This window comes from Anas platyrhynchos, chromosome 1, assembly GCF_047663525.1.
Source record: "Anas platyrhynchos isolate ZD024472 breed Pekin duck chromosome 1, IASCAAS_PekinDuck_T2T, whole genome shotgun sequence".
NCBI classification, from domain to species: domain Eukaryota; kingdom Metazoa; phylum Chordata; class Aves; order Anseriformes; family Anatidae; genus Anas; species Anas platyrhynchos.
In genome coordinates, this window is record NC_092587.1 from 59540402 (window position 1) to 59557735 (window position 17334).

Here is a 17334-nt window from a genome sequence, read left to right on the forward strand (position 1 = left end):
CCTCAGAAACACCGGCACCTGGACTTGAAGAGCATGACCCCAAGCAGCTGCTACCAATGAGCACCACCAGCTCTGGGTCACGCCAGCTCTTCCTGGGCCAGAAGGAATCCCTCTTGCTGCTCTGGGAGTGGTTGCCTCAGCAAAACCAGTTCAATCCAGGTGGGGATGGCTCTTGCTTAAAACTGAGATGGTGGTGGGTACGTGGATGTGGCATGTGGTGGGTATGTGGATGTTTGGTGTCTGAAGTCCGTCTCCTAAGTTTGAGTTTATGAGGAGAACTTCTTTGATCTGCAGCGCTGCTCAGCCCTTCTGGTCACTATTCACTTCCAACGAAACTGGAAATGTGGGCAGGGAGAGGAGGGGATGGGTGCTGCTCCAGGCCCCTCAGACCACCGCCCTCCAGCCCCATGCACACGTGTGTCAGCTCAGCACAGGGCACCCAGGCTGCAGCTGTGGGCCTGCGCCTCAGCATTTCAAAATCCTTCACTTCTTTATCCCTGCAGCCGCTCGCCTTCGCCGTGCCAGCCAGGCCAGGGCAAACCTGCCTGCATCAGCGTTTCCTCTCTTGCTGTTTTCCTTTGTTTTCTACCGCGAGGTGGTTGTGCAGACAACGAGCAGTGAAAGCTGACATTGTAGGCACCTGCACTGCACAGGGAGGCCTCTGCCTCTCGGGGCTCCTGCTCACGGGGTGGCAGCGTGGCGGGAGCTCCAGGCCCACGCTGACAGGGACATGAGTGGGGACCCCAGGCCAGCTCCATCCCCTTGGGGACTTGCGGAGAAAGATCTTAAAAAGTCACTTTATTCCCCTTCTGCTCTTCCAAGCTTGTTTAAAAGATATATATATATAAAGCTTGTAATAATGCGTGGTTAAAAAGAAGGACTTACCTTAATTCAAAACGCTGTGACAGCACACAACAGCCATTTGTCCCCCCTGTGGGTAAAACCCTCCCATTCCACACAGTCCCCAGACTCCAGAGCTCTGTTCGCCGCTGTGGCAGCACGTCAGGGCTCCCTGGCTGCTCGGATCTCTTCATCCTGCCTTCCCCCTTCTCAAAAACATCCCCTTCTAGTTGTTAATGACCCCTGTCCTGCATGACCCCATTTCCTCACCTCTCCCCTTGCCTCCTTTCTTTCCTCTCCGTATTGGTTTGACCCCAGCATGTGTGTGCATAATTTAGCAGGGTGCATGAAAGCTGGGGGGTGCAGGGAGAGCAGGCGCGGCTTGTGACAGGCAACAGCCTGTAGTGGAGGGTGATGGGAAAAGCAAATCCTATTAGTAGTGTGGGTTTTTTTGTTTGTTTTTTTTAAGCTTTAAAATAACATTGTGAAAAGAAGAAACAAAGAGGCTGGGGCCCTTTCCCTGCAGCCGTGCAATCCCACGGCCCTGTAACCATCCTCTCCGCCAGCAGCCCTTGGTGCTGCCTGCTGAAGGGCGGAGATGGAGGTGCACAGCATGGACCAGTAGCACAAGGGACGTAAAAAAGCCTGTGCAAAGGGGTGGCGGACAGCAAAGTGTGGGAGAGGGTCTGGTGCCACTGGGAAAGGGGAAGTGTCCGGTGACCAGACACAGGAGGGAACAAAAGAGAACTGGGCAGAAACTGGGCACGGAGTTGAAGAGCAAAAGAAAATGGTGATGTAGATATAAGATACAGATCTTCCACATAAGAGGCGGTTTTCAGAAACAATGACTTTCCACTGCTCTAACCAAAGTACAGAGGGTGCCGACCCCTTAAAAAATCAAACAGATTTTTCGAGCCAGCCTCTACCGCAGCGAACTCCAAAGTGGGGTGTAAACAAGACAGGAAGAAAACATTCCTTGCACCATTAATAAGCAAAACAAAAATATTTTTAAAGTAGAGTAGATTTCATCTTTATGCTTTTATATATATATATATAATTTCTGGGCTTGTTCACATTTTATAAAGTGTGTCATATACGGAGTTACGTGCATATAACCCACAAATAAATACAAAGACATCTATGGGGTCTGCATCCTCAAAATTGACCTTCCCAGAAGAGCTCGGAGGCCGCTGCTGGGGGCTGCTGCATGGGCCCAGCACCGCACCCATGGGCGCCCCGGGGCCGGCAGAGGGCGCCCGCTGCCCGCGCCTCGCCTCGGCCCGGCCCGGCCTGGCCCGGCCCGGCCCGGCCTGGCTCCATGTTGTGTGTGTGTGTGTGTGTGTGTGTGTGTGCAATGGCAGCTTGGCCAAAAATCCTCCCCCTTCCTCATTTCGGTCCCAAATCCAAAACGCAGCTCTGCTGTGGAGAACATCGACTTCATCCCAGCCAGCCCTGGTGCGGCTCGGAGGCTTGGAGGCGCTGCAATGAGCGGTGGTCGTCAGGGGAATCCAGAGGCTGTGGAGACAACTACAAAAAGAAAAATATTATTAATAATTAAATATAGATAGATATATATTCAAAGATTTCAGTTAAAAAAAAAAAAGTTGGTACGGGAGGGAAAGCAAAAGTTAGCGGAATATTGCTTCAGCAGGCAGGTGAGGATATCACGGGGGCTTTCCTCTAGAAGGAGTCAAAGATCCTCAAATCCCTGCCTTTGATCTCAGGCCTGCCTTTGGTGGCAGGGAGCAGCGCTGTGCCTGCGCAGAGGGGTTTATAACGCCGCGGCTGGGTGCCCAGTGTTAACAGCACCGACACATCCAGTGCTGGAACCGCCGGCTGTGAGATTCCCTCAGAATCGATGGAGATACCTGAACGCAAAATCTGGCTGGGGTGAGGGCATGGGGCCCACTCATCCATCCCAGTTCCCTTCCTTTGGTCGGAACTGGGAGTCCTCTGGCCCCTTGAAGCCATGCTGCCCAGAGGCTCCTGGCTATGGGAAGGAAGATGAAGCTCATCACTTCTCAGGAAGCTGAGGGGCTGTTCAGGGTGTTTTTCAGGCGGAGAAGGGTGTCTGTTTTGTTTTTCCTCATTACCAGTTTCAGAGCTCTTGCAGGAGATGGGGCTTTCACCAGGAAATAGTGCAAGGTTCTCAGCTATGCACAGGCACTGCACAAGCCAATGATCTGCTGTGTGGGGAAAGAGTAGCTGGTCAGTAATTTCTGACAAGTGAAGTGCGTGCAGTTTGCGACGTAAGCAGCTTGGCTCCTTTCACAATGTTTCATAATGCTCCTGGACCAGCTTTGTCATTTATGACCTTTCTTCAGCAGAGGTTACAGAGAAAGGATGTGTTTTTTTCAAGAGATTTCAATAGGGTGCGTGCCTCCTTGCCCTCAGAGTAGGGGCAGATGGGGTCACAGATCAGGGCGCACACTTACTAAGAAGCTCGGCTTTCTCTGGCTTCCTTCTCTCTCCCTTTTCTTCTTCCTTCTTGTCTTTATTTTCTCCCATCCTCTTGATTTTACGTATGAGCGGAGTTAACAATGGTCCTGACCAGTCTGTGCTGAGCTCTCTGTGACTGAGCCACCCCATTTGCTTGCCCAGGGCACTGCATTTACTCCCTGAACTGTGAAGCACTTGTTCTTTATTATGGCCCGTGTCTCCATTTATTTACGGAGAATCCCCAGCAAGGAGAACTCGAACTACGTTTCTGAATACAACAACGATCGTCTGCGGGTGATCCTTTCCTCCTGAACCATGAAACGTGTTTCTCCTCTGCTCTCTGTGGCCTGGCGTGTGCTCTTTACACAACAGGCTACCCTGGCAGGACAGCCAGGGTAGCCAACAGATCTTGGATCTGTTGGTTTCCTGGTGAGTAAGCACTGACACGTGGGAAAATCCGTTTTAATTTTCTGGGAAATCCTGCAATTGGAGAGTCTGTGGAGGATCCTAAAGTGAAGGAGCCCCACTAGTTGCTCTGAAGCTGCAGGCTGTGTGAAAGGGGCTGGCTGAGTGCAAGGAAACCCTGAAACTCCTCTGGAGAAACAAATGCACTGCTACTGCTCTCCTGCAGAGGAGACCCTCTGATCATGCTGAGCATCCCAACGAGGAAGAGAACGAGTGTGATGCATCTTTTGTACCTCCAGGGAAATGCAATCATAATCTCTGATCTGGTGCTAATTGATGCTAATGAAAAGGCTCCAGCAGACTTTTGAGTAGACCCACAGGTAAGGAGAAATGATACCGTTTGAACATCACTGCTGATAACAACCAGAAGGACGATATTATGTTGTCATCAGTCGTGGCAGTAGCCAAACCTTTTGGACAAAGGTCAGGAGAGCTCTCCAGCTTGGTCCCCCTCCCTCATCCCTCACTTCTCGGGCAGTCTGGTCTCTCTGGTGGCCAGGGTTTGTCTCTGAAGGGCAGAACAACACATGGTGGGTGTACCAAGGTGGTGATCCAGCTGTGCAGACCCTCACAGCCCTCTCTTGCCCACTGCCCTCCCAGAACGCAGTTTCATACATGTGGTAGCTCTGCAGGGGAGAGGAAAAAGCACATCGAGGGAGAGGGAAGGGACATGGCATGGGTTAAGCCTTGCCCCTAAGCCTCTACTGGAGAAAAGAGGGATGCCCTGTTCTGTGCAGGAGATCAGGGCAGAGATGGCCATAGTAAAGTGGAGTCAGGACCCAATAAAGGTGGTACAAAGCAGAGCAGAAGACTAATAACAATTTTTCCCAGAAGAACGAGCCCAGTAACTGCAGACTGAGTAGCCTTGGCTCGGTTTTGGGGAAGACCTGCGTGGGGTTCAGCTGAGAAAGAACTGCAGAAAAGAATGATTAATGCCACTGCCATAGTTATATGGTAACTACAAGCAAACTTGTCAAACCTGATTTGTGCTTTTATGAGACGATGAATTTGGTTGACAAAGGTAATTGCACAGTGATAATGTACATGAAACTGTGCTGGGCACGTTAGCCAGTAGCGCAGTGCATTTTGATCCTAAAAATCAGCACTCTGCAGCATCAACACAACTTGTGTGAGCTGCTCCAGCAGGAGAACCACCGACAGGCCTCAGAGTCAATGAGGAGTCCACGAGAGGCTCGTGGGACCAGGACTACGCTGGAAGCTGTTTAATTCATTAATGTGTCACTTTAATCTACGATCTAAGTGAATATGAAATCTCTGTGGATAACACCTGGGGCTGGCAATGACCAGGAGGACAGAGGAGCATAAGAAGTCAGCTGTGCGGAGTGGCATGCCCAATGGCAAGGGGCTGCTTAGTCTTGAAAAGGTAGAGTTTGCAAGTGGGAACAGGCTGCAAAGGTGTAGCTTTGTAGATAGTGTTGGCAAGTCTGAAACATCCAAGATCTTAGAGATTTGGAGAAATTAAATATTGGGGGTTCTGTGGGCACAGAGGACCTGTCCTGTACCCAGAGGCAAGCAGCAGAGGGTCTCTAGGATGCAAGACCTCCAAGACCAGCACCCTCCCGGCTCCCTGTCCTGGGCAGCAGAGAGCCTTTTCCTTCCCAGCTTGGCTAACCGGGAGCACCTCCAGCCCAGGCTGTGGAGAGGACACCCCGCAGCCAGCAGCCCTATAATGTGAACGGGCACTTGAGTAGCTTAAAGCCCACGTGAGGAGCAGAAGACGTAGCTAGTGGATTCAGCCTCCTGGTAGCATTTGCTCAACTGATGTACTTGGGTCTGCTGCGAGGGAGGACTGTGCTGTTTCTGCTCGGAGCAGGCTCATGCTCCTTCTGCAAGCTGATCCCCCCTGCCCTGCCACCAGCCTGGCACGGGCAGGCAGCAGCAGGGGAGCGTTGCCTGGGGACTGCTCTGTGCACCCCAGGGGAGAAGCAGCAGGGTCAAGTGACAGCGCCCTTCTCAGGTTCGCCTGGGTTTTGTTGTGATGGCTGTCGGTTGTTGTTGCTTCTCTTATCTGGGAATAATGAGTTCTCATGTTTCTGTACCACTGCTGAGGGCGGGGGGGAAGCACGGGCTTCTGAGGCAGCCCGCACATTCATGTAAGATGAAACAAAATTTAAAATAAATTATAAAAAGAAAAAAAGCTCTTGTGCATTAAGTCTTACCAGAACGCACAGTTGTTTTCAGTGACTTCCATTGAACATAGACACACCTGTTCAAGGTCAAGTGGAAAACCCAGCTCTCTCTCAAAGGCTAGTTTTCTCTAGCTTGTTCCAACACTGCTTTTCATCTGTTTCTTTTGTTGCAGCTGTGGTTTTTAGCAGTTCAGGGCTTTCTGGATTCTCCCTGGGCTTATGAGAAATTAACGCTTGCCTGCATGAAGGTATGTGGGTAGATGTTTCCTGCTATAGCTTTCTAACAGCTCTGTGCTATCTGAAATGCTGTTGGTATGTGGTCACTGATTCCTATTTGCTTTCTCCACATCCTTCTGTACGGCCAGGCGGGAAAATAGCCAACAGCAAAACTGAGATATCGTCGACATTCATAAAAATAACTTGTTTTCTCCATCATTTTTCACACAAACATTTACCTTATTGCTTCTGTTACAACCACCTTAAACCATCAGCAAGTGGCTTCTATAGGAAAGTATCTGGGATTCAGGAAGGGCTGAAGCATCGCTCCCTCATCATAAGCAAGGGTTGCTCTGTTGATGTGCCCTACCTCGTGTCTCTCCCCACAGTGGCTCACCTGGGCGAATGTTTCAGATTCTACATACCCCTGTTTTTTCTTTGATCACTGCTATTCCTTAGGCTGGCAAGGTAACTCTGCTTTCCTGTACATGAGCTATTGTCAGCTTACTTATGAAGGGGGATAATTACCCAAAGTGGTGAATTATCAAAACATGCCAAACGGCAGCCCTCCTCCCCATTAGCTTTTTGTCAGCACTTGGTTCTTTTTTTTTTTTTCTCCTTGTAGTTGCTGTGCTTATCCTCCCTCCTGTGTGCACTAACTGATTACACTGATATAATTCCACTGAATTTGAGGGGATTATTTTCTGAAATATACTGGTGAGTCACCCTTCTGTCCTTCCATCAGTTGCCCTGATCACGGCTGTATTTCAGGGTGTAAAATCAGTGTAACTGCCAGAAGCTATGAATTATGGAGGTGGGACTCATTAGACCTCAGGGAATCAAGCAGCTCTCCTGTAACTTGCCTGAAGATACCTGAGTTGAATCTCCTGAGACTCCAAAAGTTTATCTCCAGCTGCTCCGACTGCATCTAATTTATTTTCTAGTTGTTGCAGGTTTCTTGCTTTCTATCTTCCCTCTGCACGGTTTTCCATCTCTTTGCATCTTCCTTTCTTTCCCTCGTTATTGCTTTTTCTTTTTAGCTGCATGTTACAATAAAGTGTGCTTTTCTAACGTGTTTCCACATGAGGCTGTGCTGGAGCTCAGGCTGCAGTGAAAGGAAAGATACTAAAAATATATCAAGAAGTACGCTGCTGGGTAATTTAAAAACTAATATGTCTTGTGTTAGCCAAACAATAGAGCATTTGATAAGCTGTGCACTGCTGAGAGGATCATTTTCAAAGGGTCATCCACCTGCAGTACAGAATCCACGGATAAGAGGTAAGCTTTGGGCTGACCTCCCAGCCAAGAATCCTCTCCCCCCTTTCCCTTCTGTCTTTGGGGTGGAGGTGAGGATGCTAGAGCAAGGGGCGAGAACGTTTGACAAGATTTTTCACTGTGAGAAGGAATGACAAAATGGAAAGGAAGGATAGGGGTGGCGAGGGATGGAAAAGATTAATAATTGTTTCCTTGGCAACTGAAACCGTGGAGCCTCATGCAGGAATCCCTGACAGAAATCCTAGAGAAAGCTGGGTGAGATGATCACAATGGTCTCTTCTGCCTTCAGACTGTTGCAGGCTAAGTTTACACATCACAGCGTGGTGCTGCAGAAAGAGATCGAGTCAGTGCTAAATGGAAACCAGAAACTGTACGGCTGTAAGAGACCCTTGGGAAGAGAAGCCCCATTGTCTCCCTTTTATAAAATGAGGATTTTATTTTTTTATATATATATATATAAAGCAAAAGATGAGAAGATAGAATAACCTGGCAAAGATTATTAAAATGTCTTTGGCAATGCAGAGTGCAAGCACGTTACCAGTCTCTGCCTGTCCTCCTCATCACTGGAGTGGGACCACATCCCCCTCAGCTGAGGGTGTGCTGAAGGTGGTGCACAAGGAGGGAGCAGAATGGCAAAGGGAGTGGGAAGCAGGCGAAGCAGGCGCTGTGCAATGAGTGCTGCCTGCCCTGTGCTCTGCGGGCACTACCAGCACGAAGGGGTCCCCGTCCTGCGCAGTGCTCTGCTGCAGCAGCAGTGAGCCTCCATGAGGGGATTTTCATGTAAGAACTGGGGCATAGATATGAATATTAATGAAAGCAAGATTGACTAACTTCTTGCTATTAAAAGATTTCTGGTCCCAGAGAGTAGGTGGAGCCTTTTAAAAAATGTATAATGAAATATAATGTGATACATAACTTTAAAGGCATTAAGAATGTGGATTTTGATCCTTTCCAATTTTCTGTTTATATAATGCTGTGCAAGCGTGAAATGGAAATATGCTTTCATTTGAACACTTCTTTTTTTCCCCTTCTCCTCTATGTCCCATATACCAGTATTTGTTAATGCAGAATTTCATGGCCATGCATTCTGGTGAGCCACTTGGCAGTGGGCAGCTAGTATTGATTTCTGCTCCAAAAATAGAGCATCATCAAATGCTTGTATATCTATAAGCTTATACGTGAATTTATATATTTATTTATAAACATGGGTGTTGCAAAGTCATAAAAGATATATGAAGGTTAAATCAGCATTTTAATAAATAAGTAGCCTTGCCAGTTCCAATGTAAACTTTTGTGACACCTGTGTATTTGATGCATAATTGCTGGAGAGCGTAATCTACTGCTCCATGCCTGTGAAAGGCATCCCCAGGCAAGATGCTGGCACATTTCTATACCTGGAGTAGAAACTATAGATTCGGAGCAGCAGAATTTCCAGACGGTCATGTTGGAAAGAAGCACTGCAGCATCAAGGCAGCCGGCCCACTTATTTCAGTCTGATCATGACGTTAAGTAATTGCCAGTGCCTGCATCACTATCACTTACTTCTCAGAGTAGCTTAATGATAGGAAACCAGCTCCGTGAGTGATTCCCTGTACGAATGAGTAGAGCTGTTACATGTGTCTGTCTGATCCTCCGCAAGGAGCTGGCGGCTGTGGCAGTTCTGAGAAAGAAAAAATGAAAGGATCCTTAGAGAGCCGGTATATATTTTTTTTCCTCTTTGCTCTCTGTGATGGAGAAGGCTGGTGTAGAGCACAAAATGAAATTTATGTTCCCTGAGACTTTCTTCTGGGCTGGCACTGAGTACTCACGAGTAAAATACCGTGTCAGTAATGTGTCAGTATGGCCATGTTCTCTAGTGCAGTGAGAGGGGGCTACTACAAAGCATGCCAGCCAAAATAAGACAGAAGAAGTCTGCCTTCCTGACTGATGTATTTCTGAAAGGCAATTAGGAAGGGGGTACATATGTGTGTGTATCTGGGTGTGTGACCATAGCATGTAAAATATAGGATGCAAAGCTAAAAACAGTGTGTTAATTCATTACTGATCTCCCTTTTAAAGTCTTTTTTTTTTTTTTTCCTCTTACTGCTTATTTTTTCACCCTATTAATATCCAAAATATGCTTTTCTTTGATGAACGTCATTTGGAGACCTGAATAATGATGTCAGATAAATGTGTTGTTTTCATAATTTCACTTCCCTGAGAGGTAGCTATTCCTTTAGGGCAAAAAAAAAAAAGATGGAAGAAACTTAAGGGAAATAAAATGAAAATGGAATTTAATTCTGTTATTTTGATTCATGGATACCCAAAATGAGACATCAAGCTTGGGATTCATTTCATCTAATGTTATCCATCTACAAGAAAAAAAAACTAGTTATCAAAGCCTTCCTCTACAGAAAAAGGAGAGATAGGTCAGACGTTGGCTTCTGGCCTTGCCTATTTTATCATGAAATGTGTATTATACATATCATTTCTTTCCATTCACAACAAAGAAATATAGCATAGAGACTGAGTTTCAAAGAAATGTATGCATGTAACTTCAGTTTAAAAAGATCTACTACGTTTGTCCTGGCTGAGTTAAGGAATGCAAGTTCTTTCCAAAGTAGATGGAGGAATGGTTTCATCCCACCGAAAATGAGAGGTCTACAAGCCGTCAAGGATGTGGAACATTAAGCCAAAATGAGGAAATGCTGGATAAGTATTTCAGAGGAACAGAAACAGAGAGGGACGTCCCAGAGTAGGAGTCAAGCCTTCTGGAGGTTCAAGGAAGAATATTCCCAGTGTGACGTTATCCAACCTTTTTAAGATGTACCAAATGTGCTTCCTTGCAGAGAGGCAGGTCAGTTGGCTGGGCTAATTCATTAACTAGCAAAGGGAAACTAGCATGCTATCACCAACTTATATAAGTCACAATGTCTTTGTTGTTTATCTTTAAGTGCTAGATCCTGGAGTCACATCATTTAATAACAACTCTGGCTTAAAAAAAGTTCTGTGTTTTTCTGGATGGTGGACTAAGACTCGGAGATGTGAACTGTAAAGGCTCCAAAAAAAGGAAAAGCAGACACAATAACAGATGTTAGTGATCCGTTAGCCAGCCTTACGATTTCTGAATACTCAGCCTTGACCACCAAGCTGGCATTAACATAGTGTTAACATCTTGCATTGCCTGCCTTCCAACACTGTGTCAGCTCTGGTATAGATGGAAGGAAAAAAGAATGTAATTCTCTGAATGGCCTTCCTCTTTTCTTCCCTATCCCCTGTGTATTCATAAAGCCACACTTTGCCCCATACTGCAGCTCAAGAGACATTCAGAGATGCAATTATGGTGCAAACGTAACAGGGTTATTACCACAAGAACACAACAAACCGCTCTAGCTAAAGTATGTGTATTGCAGGCCTGTGATGTTAAAACCAGACTTCCTTAAAGTGCCTTTGGTCGCAGACAATAAAAACAACTTGTACGGCAGAAGACCACTGAAAATAACTTTTAAAGAAAGGATCCATTTTTACAATGGCAGCACTTCATCTGATGTGCAGACCTGGGATCATAATTGAAAGTGAGACAGCCAAGGGAAGTAGTAGGTTTAGGCTATGGGAATTCAACTGAACAATGTTCTGCATTCAGATAATTGCATGAAATTGGGCTATTAGTGTAATTTTTGCAAATTGCAGTAACATAAAACAAAGTAAAATATTCCCACTGTACACATTCAACTAAAGCACTAAAAAGGGAGCGACAACTGGTTTCAGACAGAGCACAGAGGACTCCCATTAACTATTCAGAGCTCCGTCCAAATATTGCTCGCAGTCTCACAGGTTACTCAAATGGACTTTCAAAGGGAAACTCTTTTCATAAAATCCCAAGTAAATAAACATAATGTAATAGTGGTGGTTTTCACTGGCAAGGACGTTACTAACATGTCCTTTAGCTGACCTTAGAATAATGTTGCATAAAATATCGCTGAGAAGAACTGGAGAAGGAAGGACTTCTGGCTCCAGCTGCTTGCTCCAGCAGCTCTCCTGACCGAATGTCAGCAGTAGCTGCAGCTCGTGCCTTTTCAGCTTCCTCTGTGGCATGGGATTATTCGGTCCTGTGGCTTTCCCCTAGCTAAGAAAAAAAGGTTATCAGCAGAGATGTCCCAAATCCTTCCTTGTCTTAATTTCTCAGCCTTTATTTTTTACCCTGCATTCACCTCTGTGACTTGAGCTCAGCATCTGGAAAGAGCATCTGCAGAGAGGATGGTTCCAGAGGTGGCTTTTGTAAGCACGGCTTCAGCACGTTTGAGTTATCCAAGCAGAGAAATGCTGGCCCACCGCTGACCCGGGCTAATTATCCTAATGCTTTGAGCTCAGTCTGGCTAATGCCTACTGCCGTGGTACCTGAGCAGGAGGACTGCAATTAATTATGCTTTTATCTTTATTGAATACTTGGATGCTCAGGAGCATGTGCCAGCCACATGACTGGCTGGGCTGCCAAGGGGAATGCCCATGTCACTAACATCTCTGTGGGGTTTGGAAGCAATTTCCGAGTTGTCTGCCTCTTCGTTCCCTTTTCTGAAGACAGGGAAATAATTTTAATAACGTTTGTGATGATTGGAGAATATGATATCAAAGAATTAATTCGGGTACCTGTGGTCAGTAGTTCAATTTTGTACTTGTGTTTTTCAGCTTTAACTCTGCATTGGAGTACAGAAGACAGCACCCTGTCAGCATCCTGTAACGAATGGAAGCGTAAAAGGCGGTCGAGCCCTGAAAAAAGTCCCTTAGTTCCAATTCATTTCTCTGTCACTACATTTAGCAATGGGGTAAGCCTTTCATGCCATCTGATGTGGCTCCCTGGATCCTGCTTTGTGCCCTGTCTATGTGAGCCTTCAGACTCCAAAAGAGGGGATTTCTGCTGCTGTCCTCAACAGTTCATCACCGTGCATGTGTATCCCACCAGTAATCCAGACTCAAGTTTTCCTTTTTTGGATTAAATTCTTTCTGTTCCAAACATTGCCCTTAACAAACTCTTCTTTTCTTGACAATTAAGGCTTTTCAAGCATTTTATGTCTCTTTATTACATCTGCCTGCCACAAGCCTGCACAATGGTCTTCGAGAGCTTCCTTGGGGCACGGCTGCACTGCGACGCGCCGTGGTGCACATTCCCCTGAGGCAAAGCTGAATGAGCCAGCTCCAAAACTGGGATTTGGGCTTTGAGTTTTTAGTGCAGCGAGACAAGGGCCATCTTTTCCGGCTTGCTCCATTTGGTGTCTGTTTAGCTCAATACAATGAGGTCCTGGTTTGCCAGCAGGGTTTTTAAACTTTACATTCAGGAAAGGAGAGGGGTGATGAAAGTAGGAGGAAGCTGCACGTAGCTCTGACTGCAGTGTTCAGTGCTGAAAAGGATAATTGGGGAGGGATAACGCTGTTTGAGGACAATAATGTGAAATATGGTTTAAGAATCATGCAATTTGGGCCTCAAATGTAGTCATATAAAGTAAGCTACTTACTATACAGGTATCTGGGTGGTGACATTTTGCTGAGAGATGGGGAAGCAAAGTGGGAAGAAAAAGTCTTAACAGTGACATAAAGACAGGAAGGCTGCAGGAAGATGAATGCGAATGAAGAAAAGGATAGACAACAGAAGTAAGGGTGTCTTATGGCAGGTATTGAATGGGAGGGAGCCTGGGGCTGTAACTTCTGGAGGGACCAGAAACCATTAGCAGTAGGAAACGAAAGCAGACTTAGGGAAGGAAGAAGGGTTCTTACAGCTTTTGTAAGGAAGAAGGGCTCTTGCAGCTTTTATCTCAGGAAGGTCAAGCTACTATCATCTATCAGCAGGAGGAAAAATTCTCTAGAGGTGAATGGCATGGGCTAGACTTTAAAAGTGTTCATTCCAGCTGCTCCTGCTGAAATCTAGCAAAGCATCTACTCATTGACTATTTGACTTAGTTATTTTTACTTTCCAAAACCACTGATCCCTGAGTCTGCAAAATCTATTGATCTGCTTTCTTCGTTATGTAAATTAGGATAGCATTTGATTAATCTTCGGTATAATCTATATCTGGGCCAGACAAGAGGAAGCCTTATCTTTTTAAATGAAGCCCAAATGGTTTTCGGAATGGGAGATGCACCCTCAATTATGAAGTGATGATCAGAAACAGATGTCGGGGAGGATTTTGCAAAGTCTGGATATTTTTTTGGAAGTGTTTATTGACATTGCATGAAAAGGCAGGAAGGTTTGTTGATTCTGTTTTGTGGGAGGACTTTAATGGATGTGAACATAATGGACCTTTTTACTGAGCACTCTGTTTAAGATGGGATTACCAAGGATAATTTATAGTAAAGTCACTGTACTTGAAGCTTACTTAAGTTCCAAATTTACTATAGACAAGACTTTGGCTTACTCAGTTTTGTGTGTTGTCCCATAACACAGAGAAATAATGTAATTGCTGTCATGATCAATACCATTGTAGCTTGAAATGCGTTAATTTTAACAGGGAAAGTTAGCAAAGTATATATGGAATTATTTTCTGTAGCTCAGTGTATAAGAATGGAGGGTAGTTTGATGGTACAAAATATGTCTGCAGTGCCATTTCTGTATATGGTATGTCTGTGTGTTATAAAATTTTATTTTTAGAACAAAATGGGTTAATTAAGGTCATGATTGTTTGCAGATATGAAGAAAAGAAGACTCTAGCCTCAGAGAGTAACATACCTCTCCATTGGAAGAACACCACTAAATCCATGTAAGCTAACACATTGCTGCAGATGAACTGAAGAGACAGGAATTTGAGGCAGAGGGTTTTGGCATGTGGTGGAAGTGAAGGAGTCAGAGGAGGCAACAAGCGTAACCACTCTGAGGAAGAAGTGCACAATAAGACTAGACCATATTGATCTGGGAATGCTTTGGGTCTTTTTTATGTCACTTACCATGTGGCTTTCCACAGCGTGCAGCTTTGCAGAGAGTAAAAGAAAAGCCATCGTGAATAAAAACAGTCTCTGCTCCATTAGACACAAGTGTTGATAAGAAAACTAAATGTCTGGAGGTCCTCACTAAGCTAAGCTAGAACACCACCTTTGAATTCTTTTTTCAATGTGTGGTTCAGCAAATTGGAGATATGCACAATAAATAAATAAATAAGTAAATAGATCTGTTTCCTCACATATTTCATCAACAGCAAAAGAACAGTAGAATAAAATCTCTCTCTCTCTCCCTGATAAATACCATCCCCTAAAGGCAAAAATATCATCAGCAGTTCTGGCCACTAAGTCCCAAATCAATAATAACTGGAAGTTAAATTACTGAGCAGTTGTCTGATTCCATTGGAAATAATGTTGATGGCCTCCAATTCACTCCGGCATCTCTGAACTGGTACATGTTTGAGAACCAGGCTTCTGCATTTGGATATTGCATATAGTACAAGAAGGAAGACAATTGGAAAGTACTTTCTATTTTGTAACAGGGTCTAATTTCACATCTGCCCTTCCAGCAAAACATATGAGCATTTCCACACGGAGCCTTCTGAGGATACTCTTGTTTCTGTCATTGCACTGTGCCCCTGCGACAAATCGCAGTAGCCGTCATGGTAATGGAAAGCCCAATAACGTCAAAAACTTCCTGGTGTATATGCAATGGGAAGTCATTCAGCAGTATGTAAATAATCCTTGTTAACCACACTGTTACAGAAGATTACTTCTCCTTTCCCCTCAAGCAGGGTGGCTAATATTTTGATCCACACTACCAAAGACCACAGTAAGGTGCCACAGGAAAGAGAATTCCTCTCCTCCCAACTCTCTTATTTTGTGTGATGACTGCATTTGTAAGCTGCAGAGTAGAACATAGTTAAAATTATAGCTAATTTCACTTTGTGAGTTTGCAAGTGACAACACAGGGGTGCCTGTGAGAACCACAGATTCCAGGATCTCTGGTTTGTATTAATGTCCTAGTAAAAAAAATGTGCTGTGTTTTTCCAGAGTACTGTTTTAGTGAAATCTGAAGACTCCTACGTATCTTTGCTTTACATATATGTATATATACTATTTATAGTGATGTTACAGCTGACCATCATTCTTGACTTAAAATACTTGTCAGAAAAATGTTAGGTTGTGTTTTTATTTTTTTTTTTCACTACCATAGAGAAAGGAAAAATAGGTCACAGCATGTCATCCCTTCAAGGGGTACCTGGACAAATTTCTTGCCATTTATTCTGTTGTACTTTCGTTCTGTGCATCTGTATTGGGTGAGAAGGACCAAAGAGAGAAGGTGCTGAAGACGCAGTGACGGAGTCTGAAGCCCTGAGGAAAGCACAAAGAGAAGTAGAGACAGAGACATGCTTGAAGCTGTAAACAAATGAAGTCCTTTGTCATGATTCTTGTTGCACTCAGGAAAACAGGACTTTCTGGTTAACAATGTGAAGTATATTGAAGAAATAGCTGAAGGCTACATAAAGAGCAGGAGAATAAACCTGCAGCCAGTGATAAAATTGTTGGGTGTCAGCTGCCACCAAGATGCCAACTACACGTCGGTAACCCCTGGCCAAGTTCATCAAGAGAAATAGGTGACCTAAATCTCAGTCAGATTGCCATGTATTATGAGGCTTTCCAGGAAATGGGGGGAGTAAGGGAACTGCCAAAAGAGGTCAGGGTGACAACATGAAGACACTCAAGTTCATACTGTCACTTAGGGGAGTAGGAGCAATGCTCCAGCACATGGCTCCAGTGTAAGTCTGTCACAAATGGGAGGCGAAGCAGGACGGAGGATCACATATGACTAGTGAAATTCTTTCCTACCTACTGGGAAACAGCAGGACGAAACAAAGGATGAACTGTACCATAGCAGGTAGCTGCCTCACAGTTGTTGTTTCAATTGGGTTGTTATTTAACCATGGGAGTTGAGTTTGGAGGTGTCTGGTGGAAGGCATGAAATTGCAAGGGAACAATGAGCACACGATCAGATGTGACAGTTCCTAAATTAGACCAGGAAGCTGGGAGATAAGGTAAACATCGATTTGGTCTTAGTAGACGCAGAAACTGGGGAACATGAACCTAAACACGAGATGGGAAGATTATTTTTGTGAACTGAACTCCAGGAACCGGAGCAGGAAATCTTGTTAGCTGAGACGGTGAATGAGTTAGCACTTGACGAGGATTTCATTGCGGGTAACAGCTCCGAAATGTGAGAAAAGTTGTCTCACACTTTAGTCTGGGAAGTTACCTTTCGTGGCTGGGTCTAGGTGAAACAAATTACCTACAGGCAAGCCGAAATGTTTTACAGGCAAAAATTACGTGGCCTGGTGCTAGGGGCACTGCCATGTAGTGTGGTATCCCTCAGCAAAGGGGTGGCGGGTGGCATCTGAAATATGTTTGGAAATTAAGTATTTCAAAGCTCGTACTGAATCTGAAGTAGGGATGGATTCCTATTCTCTTGCTGACTACTTCTGAGGGATAGCTTTCTAAAATAAACAAATACATTTAAAAAATGGAAACGGAGCACAAAACAGCACGCTCCATGCCAAGCGCTGGTGCATACCACTGCTCGCAGCGCAGGCATGCCGGAATGAAGTGTTTTTTTAAGGCTATTGTTGTTTTTTTTTTAAGGCTTTTTGTGCCTGTTGCTTAGCCTGGGCTGTAGATCTACAAGAGAGGTTGGGAAGGGAAGGAGGAGGCGGCAGGGAAGGGCCTGATGTGCCCTGAAGAAGCGGTGGGTATGAGGGCGTGGAAGGCAGGAGCGCTTCTTTGAGCCGAGCTGTGTTTTTAGGGGACCGGCAACTAACTCAAAACCCGGCAGTTTGATACCTAAGGACACGTAAACCTCAATATTTTTACCAAATTAAAGGGCACATTAACGCCACAAAAAAAAATTAACGCCACATCTCCACGACTTCCACAGCGAGCCCTGTGAGGGGAGACCCCTCACGGGGGGCGGAGCCTACGACGCGTCCTGTCCCCGCCCCCTCCCCCTCTAACC

At 45.3% G+C, this 17334-nt stretch overlaps 1 long non-coding RNA gene across 2 annotated transcripts; it reads left to right on the forward strand.

Annotated features, from left to right (window-relative positions):
• Positions 1–12: 12 nt before the first annotated feature.
• LOC106017708 (uncharacterized) lies at positions 13–15896 on the forward strand. 2 transcript variants are annotated; one of them, XR_002403077.4, is made up of 3 exons: positions 13–159; positions 12051–12187; positions 14042–15896. It is a non-coding gene; the product is annotated as an uncharacterized lncRNA (long non-coding RNA). The 2 variants fall into 2 exon arrangements; XR_005261286.2 differs by lacking the exon at positions 13–159 and adding an exon at positions 2892–6142.
• Positions 15897–17334: the final 1438 nt, after the last annotated feature.